The 18934-nt window shown below is 34.2% G+C and overlaps 3 non-coding genes across 3 annotated transcripts; all 3 read right to left on the bottom strand.

The window, feature by feature from the left end:
- Positions 1 to 1134: 1134 nt before the first annotated feature.
- LOC127109275 (U1 spliceosomal RNA) lies at positions 1135 to 1295 on the bottom strand. The gene has a single exon (XR_007796602.1). It is a non-coding gene; the product is annotated as a U1 spliceosomal RNA (small nuclear RNA).
- Positions 1296 to 2423: 1128 nt separating this feature from the next.
- LOC127109710 (U2 spliceosomal RNA) lies at positions 2424 to 2619 on the bottom strand. Its single transcript, XR_007796979.1, has one exon. It is a non-coding gene; the product is annotated as a U2 spliceosomal RNA (small nuclear RNA).
- Positions 2620 to 11758: 9139 nt separating this feature from the next.
- LOC127109322 (U1 spliceosomal RNA) lies at positions 11759 to 11919 on the bottom strand. The gene has a single exon (XR_007796636.1). It is a non-coding gene; the product is annotated as a U1 spliceosomal RNA (small nuclear RNA).
- Positions 11920 to 18934: the final 7015 nt, after the last annotated feature.

Here is an 18934-nt window from a genome sequence, read left to right as displayed (position 1 = left end):
TTTGCATTTGCAACATAATCTCACCGTCAATTACTTTCCTAAATTAAATGCAGAAGGCTTGCTAAATACGAGGAAGCATTAGAGAAACTTGAGTTTGTTTGAATAACAACACCCATGACAAAGTAGTAATGGCAAGGTATATATATGTTTGTTCAATTTACATGCATTTGGATCATATTTTAGCGTATTTAGTTTATGTATAATTTGGAGGTATTATAACATTAACCGCAATATTTTTTAGTTGCTACATTTAAGATACCCCATGTTCCAATAATAAAATGTGAAGAATAAAAGAGAACATAAACTTTACACATAAAAGACCAAATGGCAAGTGTGTGAACCATTGGCTCACACGCTTAGACAAAAGGCCGAGAAAGTTATGAGTTAAAATAATTGCTTGTTGTGTGTTTTATATCTGACTTATGTTATGTTTCTTCCTTCATAACCGAAGTGGGACTCTTAAGCAGCAACTTTGCACGGCTATAGATTTTAGATTCTATTCTATCACAACCCTCTTATTTTCTATCTATAACACAAATTTTCATCATAGTTTATTTAAGAAAAACAAACTTTCTATCATAATTACATCAACAACTCATTCTCATCACTTCCATTTACCTACCTGACAGCATCACAGATAATGTATATATCAATTGCAAATGAAGTGTGTAAATAAAACACCGACAGTCATAGAATGACATCATTTAGTTCTTTATTTGCTACGAAAGCCATAACACTTTCACCCTCCGCTTATGGAAAACATGCTTGTTTATAGATGGATTGGATCTAATTGCTCCTGAATTAGTAGAGGGTGGATCTAATTTCATAAAGAAGAGAGTGAAATGGTTTCTTAGACCACCTCTCCACCCTTCTTTTTATCCATATGAAAATATTTCCTTATGTTGGTCATACTCAATATTATGGTAAAAATACAAGAAAATACATACAATAAAAAGCTTCTAAACCAGTAAGCAATATTATGGTGAAAATACAAGCAAATACATACAATAACAAGCTTCTAAACCAGTAAGCAATATTATGGTGAAAATACAAGCAAATACATACAATAACAATCTTCTAAACCAGTAAGCTCAAGAAATCAAGAAAAATCCTCAAAATTTGATATTAGAATTGGAGGGGGCCGCGCGAACGCTGGCCCCCACGGCAACAAATTATGGTGTAGGTTCCACCACTTGGGTAGACCTTAGGATAACACCCCTCCTAAGTGCAATGGAGATCACTCTCATAGGCCATGGTCCTTCATGGTCAACCATTGACCCCATCCAGGTAAGTACCTTGACTTGAAGGTATTCATATTATGTTATACTCTTACTTATCTCAATACCTTCCACCTTCTTTCGATGTGGGACTCAACTACTGGTAGGAAATCAGTTAGTGAAAACCATTTTTTATATAAAAATAATAGCTGCTTGTTATGGCAGAACAATCAAAATTATTGCAACTTTAATTAACCAAAGTATGAATTCTTTATTTAACGCACGCAGAATAACAACTTCATTGGTAAACTATGTTATTGAGCAGGTTTGTATATCTCAGTTTTGAAGGGGAGTTTTAGAGTTCTAAGTATGAGATCCATAAGACTTGTATCTCTTGTACTTACATGACTTTTTAACTATAGTCATTGCTAATGGTTAATAGTCCCATTAGTCATTGCTACTGACATTCTCTGTAACTAAAGTATCTCATGTTTTATTTACGCAATCATTATTTGTGACATTTTATTATAAGCATTTGCGGATTCAAACCCATATAGTCAGGAAATCCCTTATCTGCCACAGTCATACGATCTAGATTGTCGAATTAATTAAGATCAGATGAGCAGTGACTCTCATTTATAGTCAGGAAATCCCTTATCTGCCACAGTCATACGATCTAGATTGTCGAATTAATTAAGATCAGATAAGCAGTGACTCTCATTTTCTACCGATTGCTTGCAGCATCAAAATTAAATAAATAATAACTCTTGGGTGTAAAGTCTTTCTTAAGAGGGAAAAAAGAAATCAGTTAGTGGTTAAACATCAAGACATTGACATTTACATCTGAGAGCAAGTTCTGCCATTGTTTAAAAAATATTGACAATAAAAACTACATTTTTTATTAGTTTGATGACTTATAATGTTTCTTGTACCGTGCTGACAAATATTTTAGTATGGAAAGATGTTTACAAGACCCATTTTCAAATATTTCATTTATCATATGGCTACAGGAAAACATACAGTTTAGATGATTAAGGAATTGGTTGTGAAAAACACTTGAATTGCTCCACTTATATGCTTATAGACCTAGGAATATAACATTCTTGGAATCATACCCTTGTAGCCAATTTTATCCTATAGATCTGCAGAAGTAAACATAACTTATTTATTGATCAATTTAAACGAAATAAATTTGAACTAGGTTTGGTGGGGTGTGCCTGGCTATTGCAATAGTGCAACGCAAAAGCGACACTAGAGGGACCTAATAGCAAGCTATTGAAGTGGACTCTCCCCCTCAAGAAATAAATTTAATATCGTGTGAACCATTGGCCCACATATCAGATATTAAACTGATAAGAACAGATACTACACTTGATCTTAGCCAAAAGGCCGAGAAAGGTATGAGTTGAAATGTATGCTAGTTGTGCATTTTATATCATATATTTGTTACGTTTCTTACTTCATTAACCGAGGTGGGACTCTTATGCAGCATCTTCTATTTGAAACATATAAATTGTTTTGATAAGATATCTTGAAACCATCACTTGTTGAACTCATGGAATCAGATTCAAATGTAACTCTCCTGGATCATAGTCAAGGTGGTGGTTAAATTGTTCCACACAAGTCTCAAAACAGTTTTCTTACATGGTGACTTAGATTCATTAATCATACAAGCAAAATATCTTCCAAATCTAGATTTATTAACTGATGCAATTACAAAATGTCTCATTATGGGAAATAGTTGCACACCACCTTTTGTAAAAGTCCTCAAAACATATTCAGGAAAAGATAAGATTATAACAAGTTATCCTTATGTATATATTTGTTTAGCTGGTGCAACTATAGCACAAACAAGAGTTATTCTGAAATGTGAAAACCTTTTAGGGATGAACATTTTGTTGTTCTTGTTGCTCATCCTGTATAAAAAGTCGAGTTTCTAGTAAAAGACAATGATATTCTTGGATCTGAACTTGTTGGAGTTGTGGAAACGCATTAATCGGATGACATGCTACAGAGATTGAACTTGAAGGTGGATAAAGGTTTCAGCATAGTAAACGTTGGGAGGATATTTGTCACACTATTTTGGTCAACCGTCATGGTATCATATTTACATTAATTATATTTTATATAAGAAAGGCAAGTCTTAAGCAAATAATTTTTTTTTAAATAATACAAAAATATATCACAACGGTGTTTTTAGTCAACCGTGGTGTTATCATTTTGATATTTTATAAAAAAAATGTCAGATTTTAAGTTATTAGAAATTTTAAAAAATAGAAAAAATACCGCAACGGTTTGCTTAAATAACTGTGGTGATATCTCTCTCTTTGTTTAAATACAAATACAAATGAATTAGTAGGCGATGAGAGCCAGACTCATGAAACTTCAATTGATATCACCTCTGTTGTTTTAAAAAACCGTAGTAATAAATTATCATTTAATTAAAAAATAAAAAATTATATACGCGTTTGAATTTAGAGATATCACCACAGTTCTTTGAAGGATCATGATAATGGTGGCATCGTTGTATCTACTTTTTGTAGTAGTGATCCCTTCCAGTCTTCTTTCTTTTATCTATAACTTGATCCTTTGAAGTCACTGCTTTTTCCTGAGAATCTTTTGTTCTTTTTTGTTTGATACCAAAATCTTTTGATAACAAATGTCATTTCTTCATCATCAGACTCTTCTTCAGAAGTTCATGCATGAGTTGCATCTTTAGATTCCCAGATTTTAGAAGACTTGGTAGGTTGAGTAACAAATTTTAAAGCAAGAGACTTTGATTTCTTGGCAGATTCATCTCAATTGTACTTCATCTCATGACTTTGGAAATTGCTTATTTGGCTTTCAAGACTTATTGTGTTTACATATTTGGCTTCCTGAATGGTTATCACATTTGGTGTGTTTCTAACAGGAAGACTCCTAAGAATCTTCTTGATATGATCAAAAGTTGTATATCTCTTGTTCAGAACTTGAAGACTAGAGTGGGGTAGAACATTTGCCTCTTTTACTTGCTGGTTTCCTTCATATGTAACATATAAGGATTCAAATATGGTTTTAGAAATAAATTTGTCAAAAATCTTGATGTATTTAGAGTGGGGTAGAACATTTAACAAAACGCCTCTAACTCTGTGATGTTTCCTATAAGTCTTCTTTTGAGCATGTGTGAGACTTTTTATGTCAGTTACCATTCCTATTCCATTAACTAGAATATAAATGTCATCTTTAAGAATGTCCCACAACTAATCATCAAGACATATGATGTGAGTGTACATCTTACTTTTCCACCATTCAAACTCTTTAGAGTCTCCACTAAAAGTTTGAGGTCTAGCTGTATAGTTATTCTTTCTAGAAGCATTATTATCATAGTTTACAATAGCAGTGTTTTTGGGACCAAAGGTTTCAGAAATATCAATCATGGTTTTTCTCTCAGGATCTTTTCTATATCACGGTTAAGTGTTTAAAGTACATACCATGCTCTGATGCCAACTGGATGTGAGAAAAACACAAGAAAGGGTGAGGGTTAAATTGTGTTAGGTTTTTCTTTCTTTTCTCAAAATTCTTTTATCAGATTTTGAGCATAAAATATAGAATCTGAATCAGAGTTAAGTCTTTAGCAATGGATTAAAAAAATTCTAAGGTAGAAAGGAAAGAGAGAGAGAGAGAGAGAGAGAGAGAGAGAGAGAGAGAGAGAGAGAGTGTATGTGTGTGTGTGTGTGAGAGAGAGAGAGAGAGAAAGAAAAGCAATTATCTTATTTCCTCCTACAATCGAAAGTAGTCAAGTCCCCTTGCAACTCCAAGAGATTTCACTATAATCAAAACTGATTACAATTGCTCAAGCACAAAACCAAAGACTTCCAATGCTCAGACACACAAGTAAGAGACTTCTAATGCCAAAACACACACAAGCAAGAGACTTCAGATGCTCAAGCACGCAAGCAAGAGACTTCAAATTCTCAAGCACACAAGCAAAAAAATTCTTACAATCTAACTTATAGAGAAAATATTGTTTGTTTCTTACATTTGATATACAATAAGAGGTATAAAAAAAATATACAACACACTAATACTCTTTTAGACTTAGGAATTTCTAGTGTATACAAGTGTTAAGAAATTATAAGTTAAACTTGCGCTTTTTGTTTGACAGAGTAATAACTCTTTTATTGTCAAATGGGTATTTATTTTTCTACAAAAGGAATTATATGTTGCATCCCAGTGTCTTCTGTAGATTTTTTCTTAAGTCTTCATGTGATCATAAGAAGACAAAATGTCCCCAGAGTCTGATAGTGACATATCAGAATCTCCTCGATCCTTGTGTTGACTGGATCTTTAGAGTCTGGATCTTAAGAGACTGACTCTTTAGAGTTTGGATTTTCAGAGGTCGACACCATTCAGAGTCAGAGTCAGAGTCTTCAGAGTCTAGTCTTCAGCTTCAGATCATTCAGAATCTGGATCTCTTACTTCTTTTTAAATATATATTCTCAGTACCATTACTAAGTTCTCTTTAGAAATTTTAGTACATTGTTCTTTAAATATTTTCTTATCATCAAAACCTTAAAGATATGCTACAAATCAATTTTATTTCAATAATATACCTCAGTGTCTTTACCCGTTTTATGTGCCTTCAAGCACAAATTTGAAAATTCATCATCTGAGATCGAACTAGAAGATGAAGAGGATCTCTCGTCTTCGTCTTCTAAAGTGATATGAGCCTATGACCTTTGGTATGATTACCATTTGTCTCTTAGGAGGATTTATCCTTCGTTTTGTTGCACTTGTTGAGACTGAGACATGTAGTGAGGTAATAACTTGAGTTTCTACATTCATAACATGTAACACTTTCTTCCTTTATGAATATATCATGCTCAAAGCAGGTAATTAGAGGCCTAATTTGGTGAAGGTTGGCTTAAGGTTGTATGATAAAGAAAGTGTCCTATGTGCATTAAATAGAGCCCTATATGATAAAAGATTTAATTTTGAAGCATCCAGTTTGCCAAGAGTATATCTAGATTAGAATAAAAAATATTAATGTTCTCTTCCTGATAATCCTAATGTCCATTACTTTTTTGTTTAAATGCTGAAGGAATGTTAACCACGAGGAAGTTCTAGAGAAATTTGAATTAGTTTTGGGAACAAAGCTAGAGCCTTATGAAGCAACAGTGGTAAGTTATAATGTTGCTTGTTGTTACTCTAAGCTAAACCAGGTATATATGTTTGTTCACTCTACAAATTGTATGAGCTAGATCCTACTACTCTGTCGTTCACTGATTTTGGGGAGTGCCGAGTATAAAGTGAGCCATTTAAAAAACCTTGACGACCACATCTTTTCAATGAGAAGTTTTATTACATGTTCCATCTTTAATAGTATATATACTATACAAATTTATATCCATTAAGTCCCACATTGGCTAGAACATCACACAAACAAGTGTTTATAAATGTTTGACATGCTAGTTAGTTCGACGATCTGAGTAGCGCTAGCTTGTGACCCATGTGGGGGAACCAAGGTGATGGAACATGGCTAAAGATTAACAAGGTTGGTCTGGTGGTTGCGCCATGCTGGCCTTCCCACTCCAAGATGCGAGTTGACCCATGGGATTTGTGCTAAGGCACGGGTCATATGGGTCTTAGACAGGAGGGTATTATAGCGTGAGGCTGGTTTCACAGAGTAGCGAACACTTCTTACTCCTGACAGTGGGGAGGGATCGCGGGCACCTCCTCCCCACAACACCTAGTGAGCCTAGCCCTGAACCATCTCTTTTTTGGTTCATGTTAGGGGTGCCAGTCAGCAACCATCTCTTTTCTGGTTCATGTTAGGGGTGCCATCCAGCAACCATCTCTTTTCTGGTTCATGTTAGGGGTGCCATCCAGCAAGAAACAATATATTTCATTAATATTGATTATAGAAACTAAGAAAACACAACCAGGTTAATTTGTTGTGTTTTTTAAATAGGGTCCTCCTGACATTGTATGTATTAATCCTAATCATTATAAAAGTGATCAATTTTCTAATAGATTCAAGTCGCACTTTCTACACTTGAAGATGCTAAATTCCGGTTTTTACAAATTTAAGGTGATAGTTATAACTCTACAAGTTACAGTATCATATTTGCTAACCTCTTTGAATATATATGACTTTAGTACTTTGAGATAAGTGATATCATATCATGCTCAAATGACGCATTATAAGCTTTTCAAATAATCCATTTAGCTACTTTTAATAATGCATTATAAGCTTTTCAAATAATCGATTTAGCTACTTAAATGACTTTTCACCTATAGTCATGACTAATGGCTAATACTCACATTCATTATAATGATGAGTAATCTCAACAATTTGAATATGACTTTGATACACATTTAGAGCAGGTAATTGGAAGGAGGCCTAATTCAGTGAAGATTGTATGATCAAGTTATTGCACATTACATCCGGTGTCATTTTGTATATATGAGCTTCAAAATTCTTTTTTTTGAAAAGTAAAATAGTGTACTTTATGACTGAATCAAAAATTTCAACATCCAGTCTTGTTTTTGTTAGAATCAAAGGTTCATGTGTTGAGAAAATTCCAAAAAGTTCAATAAATTATGATTTGACGATTTGTGATAAATATCATGGTCATATAAGAATGCTCTTTGGTTATAAATATGTAATGCTCTTGGTCATTGTTGTTATCTTCATCGCCGCAATTTTGATCTTTAGAAGCGTCAGGATTCAAAGAGCAAAAAAGATACAAAAATGTCAAAAGGAAGCAAGTAAAATAATGGAAACTAGCATCTCTTCACCAAGTGGGTATTGATGTTGGTGAAATAACTCATTTGGATGAAGATAATTTAATCGGCCATCGTGGTAACGTAAAGGTTTCTCAAGTCGGGTTGAAGAAAAATGGGATGGTAGAGAAAGGTGATGGTATAAGGGTTTTAGCTGCAAAAAAGGAGATCATGGGGAAACTTAGGCATAAAAATATACTTAAACTCTATGTTGTTTTTTTTAAAGGAGGAACCAGCCTTTTAATTTTTGAGTATATGCCAAATGATAATCTTTTTGAGCTCTTCATAGAAATATAAGATATGAGAAGGTTGCATGGGATTGGAATCAAAAGGCATTGGAGGTGCAAAAGGGATTTGTTATTTGCACCATGATTGTTCTCCACCTGTTATATTACTCCAAGTATGTTTTGGTAATGCTTTCAACAAGAAATTTCAATACATTGTTTTTAATTTAAAAAGTATCTCATGTTTTACACAATCAATATTTGTTACATTTTATTATAAGTATTTCTGGATTCGAATCCATGTAGTCAGAAAATCCCTCATCTAATGCAGTCATACAATATAGATTGTTAAAATAATTAAGACCAGATGGTCTACATTTAGACTTCATAATAGAATCTATTACACAAGGTTGGATGTAAGACATCAGATTGATAAGATTGTAAAAAATGCATGGCTTTGTCAATTGTGCAATTTCAGAATTGCAAGAAATACAGATCCATAATATACATATTAAGCATGATTTTAAATTTCATTCTGGAACTACAAATGCAGCATAAAAGTATTTTGAGGCATCTGCAACATAACCGCAACTGTAACCCTCATTTACGTATGCTAGTAAGCCAACTATAACAAACAAACAGTGAATATGGAAGATGCTGATGGAATGCTAAGTATTACGAAGCATTAGAGAAATTTGATTCTGTTTTGGGAACAAAGCTAGAAAATGAAGCAGCAACATTCAAAAGTTATAATGTTGATTGTTGATACTCTAAGCTAAAAAAGGTATCCATTTCACTACATTGGTTTTGAAACATTTTGTTGAGTGTATTTAGTCTTCGTATAACTTTATGAATATATTTAATCATTCTATATATGTCGTGACTAATTCGGTCCTATAATCCCTATATATACACCATTTTAGATTCATTAAGTCCCACGTTGGCTAGAACATCACACAAGTAAATGTTTATAAATGTCTGATATGCTAGTTAGTTTGTCGAGTTGAGTAGCGCTAACTTGTGATCCATGTGGGGGAATCAAGGTGATGGAACATGGCTAAACCTTAATAGGTTGGTCTGGTGGTTGCACCGTGGTGGCCTACCCGCTCCAAGTTGCGAGTTGGCCCATGGGACTTGTGCGAAGACACCTGTCTTATGGGTCTTAGACGGGAGGGTATAGTGTGAGACTGGTTTCACAGAGCAGCGAACACTTCCTACTCTTGACAGTGGAAGGATCAGGGGCCGTTGTACCTCCAGTCCACAACACCTGGTGAGCCTAGCCCCTTGAACCATCTCTTTTTGGGGGAGGTGGGGTTCATACATTTTGGGGTGCCATGTCCTTAAAAAGTTATAAATGCTTAAATTTCCATGATTTACAAACACCATGATGAGCCTAGCCCCTTGAACCATCTCTTTTTGGGGGAGGTGGGGTTCATACATTTTGGGGTGCCATGTCCTTCAAAAAGGAAAAGCAAACAATATTGAACCTCTCATTTCACTGAAGATCTTCCACGACAAAATGCTTCCTCCTCGAAAAAGATGAAAAATCTAAACAACCAATAGGCATGTATTTGTATATTAGGATAAGTTCATTCTTCTTGTGGCACCAACCATTGAGTTTCACCAAACTTCTATGCCTCAATTGACTTCTGCTGAGTATTTCTTTATACCACCTTGGCCAAGCTTTTTTGTCTCTTCAAAATTGTTTGTTGCATCCAACAGCTCATAATAACTCATCTTCTTAGTCCAACACTCATTTGGAATTCATCATCCATATCCATATCAGATAAGGTCTTCTTCTTCTCTTCCAAAATAAAATGATTAACATAGCTATTAAACTCAAACTCAAAAATACAAAACCTACTCTTAGTCCCTCCAATAATTTAGTTTTGATTAAGTTTATTTTCTTCTCAGAATATCTTCATAAAAATCATAATTTGGTTGGCTTGTTACTAAAATACCATGACATCAGCATATGTTCCTCATCTACAGTTCCTATTGAAGCTAATATGCCAACAATAACATATTCTGGTAAGTGCTCTCTTAGATCAATGATGTGTGAAGAGTTTTGTGGCTCTTGTCCTTCATTCAATATGTATCTAGTGATAGCAACATTTAGATCATTATTTTTGGAATATAATGATGAATAATCTCAAAATTTTGAAAATGACTTTGGTACACTTTGAGGTTGTATGATCAAGGTATTGTCTTTGAACATTACATGAGGAATTCTGTATATATAAACTTCAAAATCTTTTTTTGAAAAGTAAATTAGTGTACTTTGGTTTGATCCACATACTGATTAAGTCAAAATGTTCAACATCAACAATGTACACCATATTTTGGGACTGAATCAAAATGCTTGAGATATGATAAAACTTTCAGATGCAAAGCTGCCTAAGGAAAAAAGAATTGATAGAACGTCAGGAAAATGATCTGAGAGAAGGCTTACAATTATACAAGTAAAACTACCAGACTCAATTGTTTTCGGTGTCCTTTTTTTTCGTGTTTCTGAACAGTTTTCCTTCTTTTATCTATCCCTTGACATTTCTAAATGACAATATTCTTAAAATCTGCAATAGAGATTAAGTGCAATTTCTTCTCTGGAATTGTTATTTGACATTTGTCATTATTGTGCATTTTATGAAATTTAGTTTGCATTTGCAACATATAATCTCACCGTCAACTACTTTCCTAAATTAAATGCAGAAGGCTTGCTAAATACGAGGAAGCACTAGAGAAACTTGAGTCTGTTTGAATAACAAAGCCAGAACATGACAAAATAGTAGTGGCAAGGTATATATATGTTTGTTCACTTTACATGCATTTCAGTACTTCATTGGTTTTGGATCATTTTTTAGTGTATTTAGTTTGTGTATAATTTGGAGGTATTGTAACATCAACCACAACATTTTTTAGTTGCTACATTTAAGATACTCCTCTTATTTTCTATCTATAAAATAAATTTTCATCATAGTTTATTTAAGAGAAACATATTTTCTATCATAATTACATCAATAACTCATTCTCATCACTTCCATTTACCTACCTGACAGCATCACAAATAACATATATATCAATTGCAAATGAAGTGTGTAAATAAAACACCGACGGTCATAGAATGACATCATTTAGTTCTTTATTTGCTACGAAAGCCATAACAATTTTAGCCTCTGCTTATGGAAAACATGCTTGTTTATAGATGGATTGGATCTAATTGCTCCTAAATTGGTAGAGGGTGGATCTAATTTTATAAAGAAGAGAGTGAAATGGTTTCTTAGGCCTCTGTTAGACAGAGCCTTTGGACCACCTCTCCACCCTTCTTTTTATCCATATGAAAATATTATCAAGTACTTGCATTTTATTTGATTCCTTATGTTGGTCATACTTAATATTATAGTGAAAATACAAGCAAATACATACAATAACAATCTTCTAAACCAATAAGCAATATTATGGTGAAAATACAAGAAAATACATACAATAACAATCTTTTAAACTAGCAAGTTCAGGAAATCAACAAAAATTCCTCAAAATTTGATATTAGAATAAGAGGTGGCCGCACGAACGCAGGCCCCCACAACAACAAATTATGCTGTAGGCTCCACCACTTGGGTAGACCTTAGGATAGAACCCGTCCTAAGTGCAATGAAGGTCACTCTCCTAGGCCATGGTCCTTTATGATCAACCATTGACCACATCCAGGTAAGTACCTTGACATGAAGGTATTCATATTATGTTATACTCTTGCTTATCTCAATACCTTCAACCTTCTTTCGATGTGGGGTTCAACTACTGGTAGGAAATGTATTTCCCAACTTCTGTAAGATTGATCAACAAAAGAGTGCACGCTGGTACTGATTGTAGGTGGTGTATCTTGGAGCCGGAGACAGTAAAACACGTGTTGTTGTAGTGTAATAAGAGCATTTAGACTGTTGCTAAATAGGAACATTGGAGAGAAAATCAATCATATGTTAAATGCATTATGAAAGGAGAAAAGGAGTATCTTTGAGTTTGTCTGGGAACAAAGCCAAAACTTGAAGAAGCAACAATACGAGTTATAATGTTGCTTGTTGATACTCTAAGCTAAATTTGGTATGCATTTCACTACTTTTTCATTAGTATTGTATTTATTTTGCGTATAAATTTTAAAATAGGTTTAATCCTTCTATATATGTTGGGAGTAATTCAGTCCAATAGTCCCTTTATATATGTATTATGACATCAACCATAACATTTTTGAGTGTTATAACATTTAAGAAAGCATGTTCCAACTTAATACTACACCATTTTGAATCAATTTAAGTCCCACATTGGCTAGAAGATCACACAAGAAAGTGTTTATAAATGTCTGACATGCTAGTTGGTTCGCCGAGCTGAGTAACGCAAGCTTGTGACCCATGTGGGGGCAACAATGTGATGGAACATGGCTAAGGCTTTGCAGGTTGGTCTGGTTGTTGCACCATGTTGGCTCGTCCGCTCCAAGTTGTGAGTTGACCCCCGAGACTTGTGCGAAGGCATGGGTCTTTTGGGTCTTAGACATGAGGGTACAATGTGAGGTTGGTTTCACAGAGCAGCGAACACTTCCTACTCTTGACAGTGGAGGGATCACGAGTCGCTGCACCTCTGGCCCACAACATCTGGCGAGCCTAGCCCATTGAACCATCTCTTTTTTGCTAAAGTGATTTACAGATACAATAGAAAATCTATTTAGACATTTATATGACGCATGGAACACATTCCTCGAAGCTGATATTTGGGTCTCATTTGACTTTTCCTTGTACAACTCTTTGCAACTTGTTAAACTTGTTTATCAATGATTATGTTAAACTTGTTTATCTGGGTCTCATTATGTTAAACTTGTTTATCAATGATTATGTTGAATATTTGGAATACAAACACATTTTAGATCCATTGGAAAAATGAAAAGGGTAAAACTAGAACTAGGTTTGGTGGGGTGTTCCCTATTGCAATATTTTTCAATATGCAATAGAAATTAAGTGCAATTTCTTCTCTAGAATTGTTATTTCACATACGTTATTATTGTGCATTTTTATGAAATTTAGTTTTCATTTGCAACATATAATTCCATTGTCCATTACCTTTTTTCCGATGTGGAACTTAACTACCAGGAAGCAATGTATTTCTCACCCTCTTTACCGGTAGGCAATTACCCGCCTGCTGAAAGTGTTCACCAATTTGTGTAAGATTAATAGACAAAAGGGTGCAAACTTGGGATTGATTGTTGATGGTGTAAAGTGGAGTCGGAGACAGCAGAGCATCTAGACTTCGTAATCGATCTATTATACAAGGTCGGATGTGACATTTCATAATGCATGACGTTGTAATTTGTGTGATTTAATAATTGTAAGAAATACAAATTCAAATGATTCTATTAAGTGTGATTTTAAATTGTATTTTGAAGCTATAAATGTGGCATAAAAGTATTTTGAGGTCTCTGCAACATCGCATTGGTCGTATTTTCCTGCCATATACAATTTTTCGGCATAATCGCAACTGTAACCTCATTTTAAAAGCATGCTAGTAAGCCAACTATAACAAACAAATGGCGAATATGGAAGAACAATGTACAACATATTTATGGACTGAATCAAAATGTTTAGCTGGATTTAATTAATCTTTTCCTTTATTACTCATTTGCTTATTAAAAAAAAGGAATTTTGGATTGATGAACATATCAGAAACAAAACATTTTCCATATGAATTGAAATTGTAATATAGATTAGGACTAAAGAATTAATGACATCTTACTGATTATCGTAATGTCCATTACTTTCCTGGATTCATTGTTGATGGAATTCTAAGTACGAGGAAGCATGAGAGAAGTTTGAGTGTGGCTAGGAACAAAGCCAAAACTTGAAGAAGCAACATCACAAGTTATAATGTTGCTTGTTGATACTCTAAGCTAAATTAGGTATGCATTTCACTACTTCTTCATTAGTATTGTATTTATTTTGCGTATAACTTTGAAAATAGATTTAAAATCCTTATATATATATATATATATATATATATATATATATATATATATATGTTGTGAGTAATTCAGTACAATAGTCCCTCTATATATGTATTATGACATCAACCACAACATTTTTGAGTGTTATAACATTTAAGAAAGCATGTTCCAACATAATACTACACCATTTTGAATCAATTTAAGTCCCACATTGGCTAGAAGATCACACAAGAAAGTGTTTATAAATATCTGACACGCTAGTTAGCTCGCCGAGCTGAGTAACACAAGCTTGTGACCCATGTGGGGGCAACAAGGTGACGGAACATGGCTAAGGCTTTGCAGGTTGGTCTGGTTGTTGCACCATGTTGGCCCGTCCGCTCCAAGTTGAGAGTTGACCCCCGGGATTTGTGCGAAGGCATGGGTCTTGTGGGGGCTTAGACAGGAGGGTACAGCGTGAGGCTAGTTTCACAGAGCAGCGAACACTTCCTACTCTTGACAGCAGAGGGATCACGGGTGGCTGCACCTCTGGCCCACAACACCTGGAAATCCTAGCCCATTGAACCATCTTTTTTTTGCAAAAGTGATATACACAGACAATAGAGAATCTATCTAGACATTGATATGACGCATGGAAAACATTCCTTGAAGCTGATATCTGGGTCCCATTTTACTTTTCTTGTACAACTCTTTGCAACTTGTTAAACTTGCTTATCAATGATTATGTTAAACTTGTTTATCTGGGTCTCATTATGTTAAAATTATTTATCAATGATTATGTTTTAATATTTGGAATACAAACACATTTTAGATCCATTGAAAAAATGAAAAGGCTGAAACTAGAAGTAGGTTTGGTGGGGTGTTCCCTATTGCAATATTTTTCAATATGAAATAGAAATTAAGTGCAATATCTTCTCTAGAATTGTTATTTCACATACGTTATTATTGTGCATTTTTATGAAATATAGTTTGCATTTTCAACATATAATCCCATTGTCCATTACTTTTTTTATCGATGTGGAACTCAACTACCAGGAAGCAATGTATTTCTCACCCTCTTTACCGGTAGACAATTACTCGCCTGCTGAAAGTGTTCACCAATTTGTGTAAGATTAATAGACAAAAGGATGAAAACTTGGGATTGATTGTTGATGGTGTAAAGTGGAGTAGGAGACAACAGAGCATCTAGACTTCGTAATCGATCTATTATACAAGGTCGGATGTGAGATTTTATAATGCATGACTTTGTCAATTGTGTGATTTCATAATTACAAGAAATACAATCTCAAATGATTCTATTAAGTTTGATTCTAAATTGTATTTTGAATCTATAAATGTGGCATAAAAGTATTTTGACGTCTCTACAACATCGCATTGGTCGTATTTTCCTGCCATATACAATTTTTTTGGCATAATCGTAACTGTAACCTCATTTTAAAAGCATGCTAGTAAACCAACTATAACAAACAAATGGCGAATATGGAAGAACAATGTACAACATATTTATGGACTGAATCAAAATGTTTAGCTGGATTTAATTAATCTTTTCCTTTATTACTCATTTGCTGATTAAAAAAAGGAACTTTGGATTGATGGACATATCTGAAACAAAACATTTTCCATATGAATTGAAATTGTAATATAGATTAGGACTAAAGAATTAATGACATCTTACTGATTATCGTAATGTCCATTACTTTCCTGGATTCATTGTTGATGGAATTCTAAGTACGAGGAAGTATGAGAGAAGTTTGAGTGTGTCTGGGAACAAAGCCAAAACTTGAAGAAGCAACATCACAAGTTATAATGTTTCTTGTTGATACTCTAAGCTAAATTAGGTATGCATTTCACTACTTCTTCATTAGTATTGTATTTATTTTGCGTATAACTTTTAAAATAGATTTAATCCTTCTATAAATGTTATGAGTAATTCAGTCCAATAGTCCCTCTTTATATGTATTCTGACATCAGCCACAACACTTTTGAGTGTTATAACATTTAAGAAAGCATGTTCCAACATAATACTACAGCATTTTGAATCAATTTAAGTCCCACATTGGCTAGAAGATCACACAAGCAAGTGTTTATAAATGTCTGACATGCAAGTTAGCTCGTCGAGCTGAGTAACGCAAGCTTGTGACCCATGTGGGGGCAACAAGGTGATGGAACATGGCTAAGGCTTTGCAGGTTGGTCTGGTTGTTGCACCACGTTGGCCCGTCCGCTCCAAGTTGAGAGTTGACCCCCGAGATTTGTGTGAAGGCATGGGTCTTTTGGGTCTTAGACAGGAGGGTACAACGTGAGGCTGGTTTCACAGAGCAACGAACACTTCCTACTCTTGACAGCGGAGGGATCACGAGTCGCTGCACCTCTGGCCCACAACATCTGGCGAGCCTAGCCCATTGAACCATCTCTTTTTTGCTAAAGTGATTTACAGAGACAATAGAGAATCTATCTAGACATTGATATGACGCTTGGACAACATTCCTCGAAGCTGATATCTGGGTCTCATTTGACTTTTCCTTGTACAACTCTTTGCAACTTGTTAAACTTGTTTATCAATGATTATGTTAAACTTGTTTATCTGGGTCTCATTATGTTAAACTTGTTTATCAATGATTATGTTGAATATTTGGAATACAAACACATTTTAGATCCATTGGAAAAATGAAAAGGGTAAACCTAGAACTAGGTTTGGTGGGGTGTTCCCTATTGCAATATTTTTCAATATGCAATAGAAATTAAGTGCAATTTCTTCTCTAGAATTGTTATTTCACATACGTTATTATTGTGCATTTTTATGAAATTTAGTTTGCATTTGCAACACATAATTCCATTGTCCATTACCTTTTCTCCGATGTGGAACTTAACTACCAGGAAGCAATGTATTTCTCACCCTCTTTACCGGTAGGCAATTACCCGTCTGCTGAAAGTGTTCACCAATTTGTGTAAGATTAATAGACAAAAGGGTGCAAACTTGGGATTGATTGTTGATGGTGTAAAGTGGAGTCAGAGATAGCAGAGCATCTAGACTTCGTAATCGAATCTATTATACAAGGTCGGATGTGAGATTTCATAATGCATGATTTTGTCAATGTTGTGATTTCATAATTACAAGAAATAAAAATTCAAATGATTATATTAAGTGTGATTTTAAATTGTATTTTGAAGCTCTAAATGTGGCATAAAAGTATTTTGAGGTCTCTGCAACATCGCATTGGTCGTATTTTCCTGCCATATACAATTTTTCGGCATAACTGCAACTGTAACCTCATTTTAAAAGGATGCTAGTAAGCCTTCATCGATGAATATTTGTATCTTTCTATGCAAGAATATTTATATTACTTTGAAAGAAACAATGTTTGAGAACTCATTCCTAAAGCTTCAATTAATCATATGATTGAAACATGTTGGGTCTTTCACAACAAACAAGCTTGATGAAGATGGATTTTTTTATAGAAATAAAGTAACACTTGATGTGAAAGGATACAATCAATAAAAGGGTATAGATTTTGATAAAACATATGCTCATGTAGTTGATAAAACTTTTTTGTATCAAAAAATCTGAGCATAAAATTGTCCTTGTTCAAATTTACGTAGATGATATTATATATGGTGCTACTAATGAATCCTTGTGCAAAGATTTTTCCTAATATGATACCAAACGAGTTTGAGATGTCCATGATAGGGGAGCTTCGTTACTTCACAGGACTTCATGTCCATCAATCAAAAGAAAGGAGATTCGTAAATCAAGCAAAGTGTTGTAAGGAACTTCTAATTAGGTTCGGTATGGAGAAGTCAAAGGCAAGTTATCCTCTGATGGCTACATAATGCAATATGGACAAAGGTAAAGGAGGAAAGCTAGTTGAAGAAAGCAGATACAGAGGTATGATCGATTATCTCCTTTATCTAACTACAATTTGCTCTGATATTATGTTTGTTGTTTGTCCGTGTGCATGTTTTCAAGAATCCATGAAAGAATCACACCTCTTTGTGATAAACGCATTATGACATATCTCGTTGGCACACACCACATGTGTTTATGGTACTCCAAAGGGACAAACTATGTCTTAGTTGGATACTCTGACTTTAATTATGTTGGGTACAGATTAGATTAAAAGAGTAATAGTGGTACATGTCATTTACTTGACAACTCACTTATCTCATGGCATAGTAATAAACAAGCAAGTGTAGCGTTATCCACAATTAAGGCAGAATATGTGTTAGGCGAGAATATGGAGAAAACAACGATCTGGAGGGGGGGGGGGGGGGGGATAGACCTACCAATCAAAATGACTAGTTGAAAATTTGTTTGAAAAAGATTTTATTAGAGTTTGAAAAATAATTTTTTTTGCGCGGCGGAAGCAAATTGCATGTAAAGTGATTATGCGTATTTATTCGTATATAGACATAACAACTTAATCAGTACACAATACAACAAAGAATGAATAAATAATGCGTTATATTGAATTGATGTTGAATTTACACAAGATGTGTAAAGAATATAAAATCAATACAAATGAGTGTCAATTCTAACAAAACATACACTTAATCAATTAATCGCTACCAAGGCAAAACCTAATGGTATGCAATTCTAGAAAATCGATGAAAGCAACCTAACATGTAATTTCTACGAAATTAAAATAGAGAGGGTGATAAAAGTGTAAGTCGAATTTATAGTGGTTCAACTACCATCCTCGCTAACTTAGTTCACTCTCCAATGGTTTCCCAGTTAAATTTTTTTGTCTTCCAA

This window comes from Lathyrus oleraceus, chromosome 7 (genome assembly GCF_024323335.1).
Source record: "Lathyrus oleraceus cultivar Zhongwan6 chromosome 7, CAAS_Psat_ZW6_1.0, whole genome shotgun sequence".
Classification (NCBI taxonomy): domain Eukaryota; kingdom Viridiplantae; phylum Streptophyta; class Magnoliopsida; order Fabales; family Fabaceae; genus Lathyrus; species Lathyrus oleraceus.
Note: the sequence above shows the minus strand (reverse complement) of the source record. Positions and strands in the feature narration are given on the sequence as shown.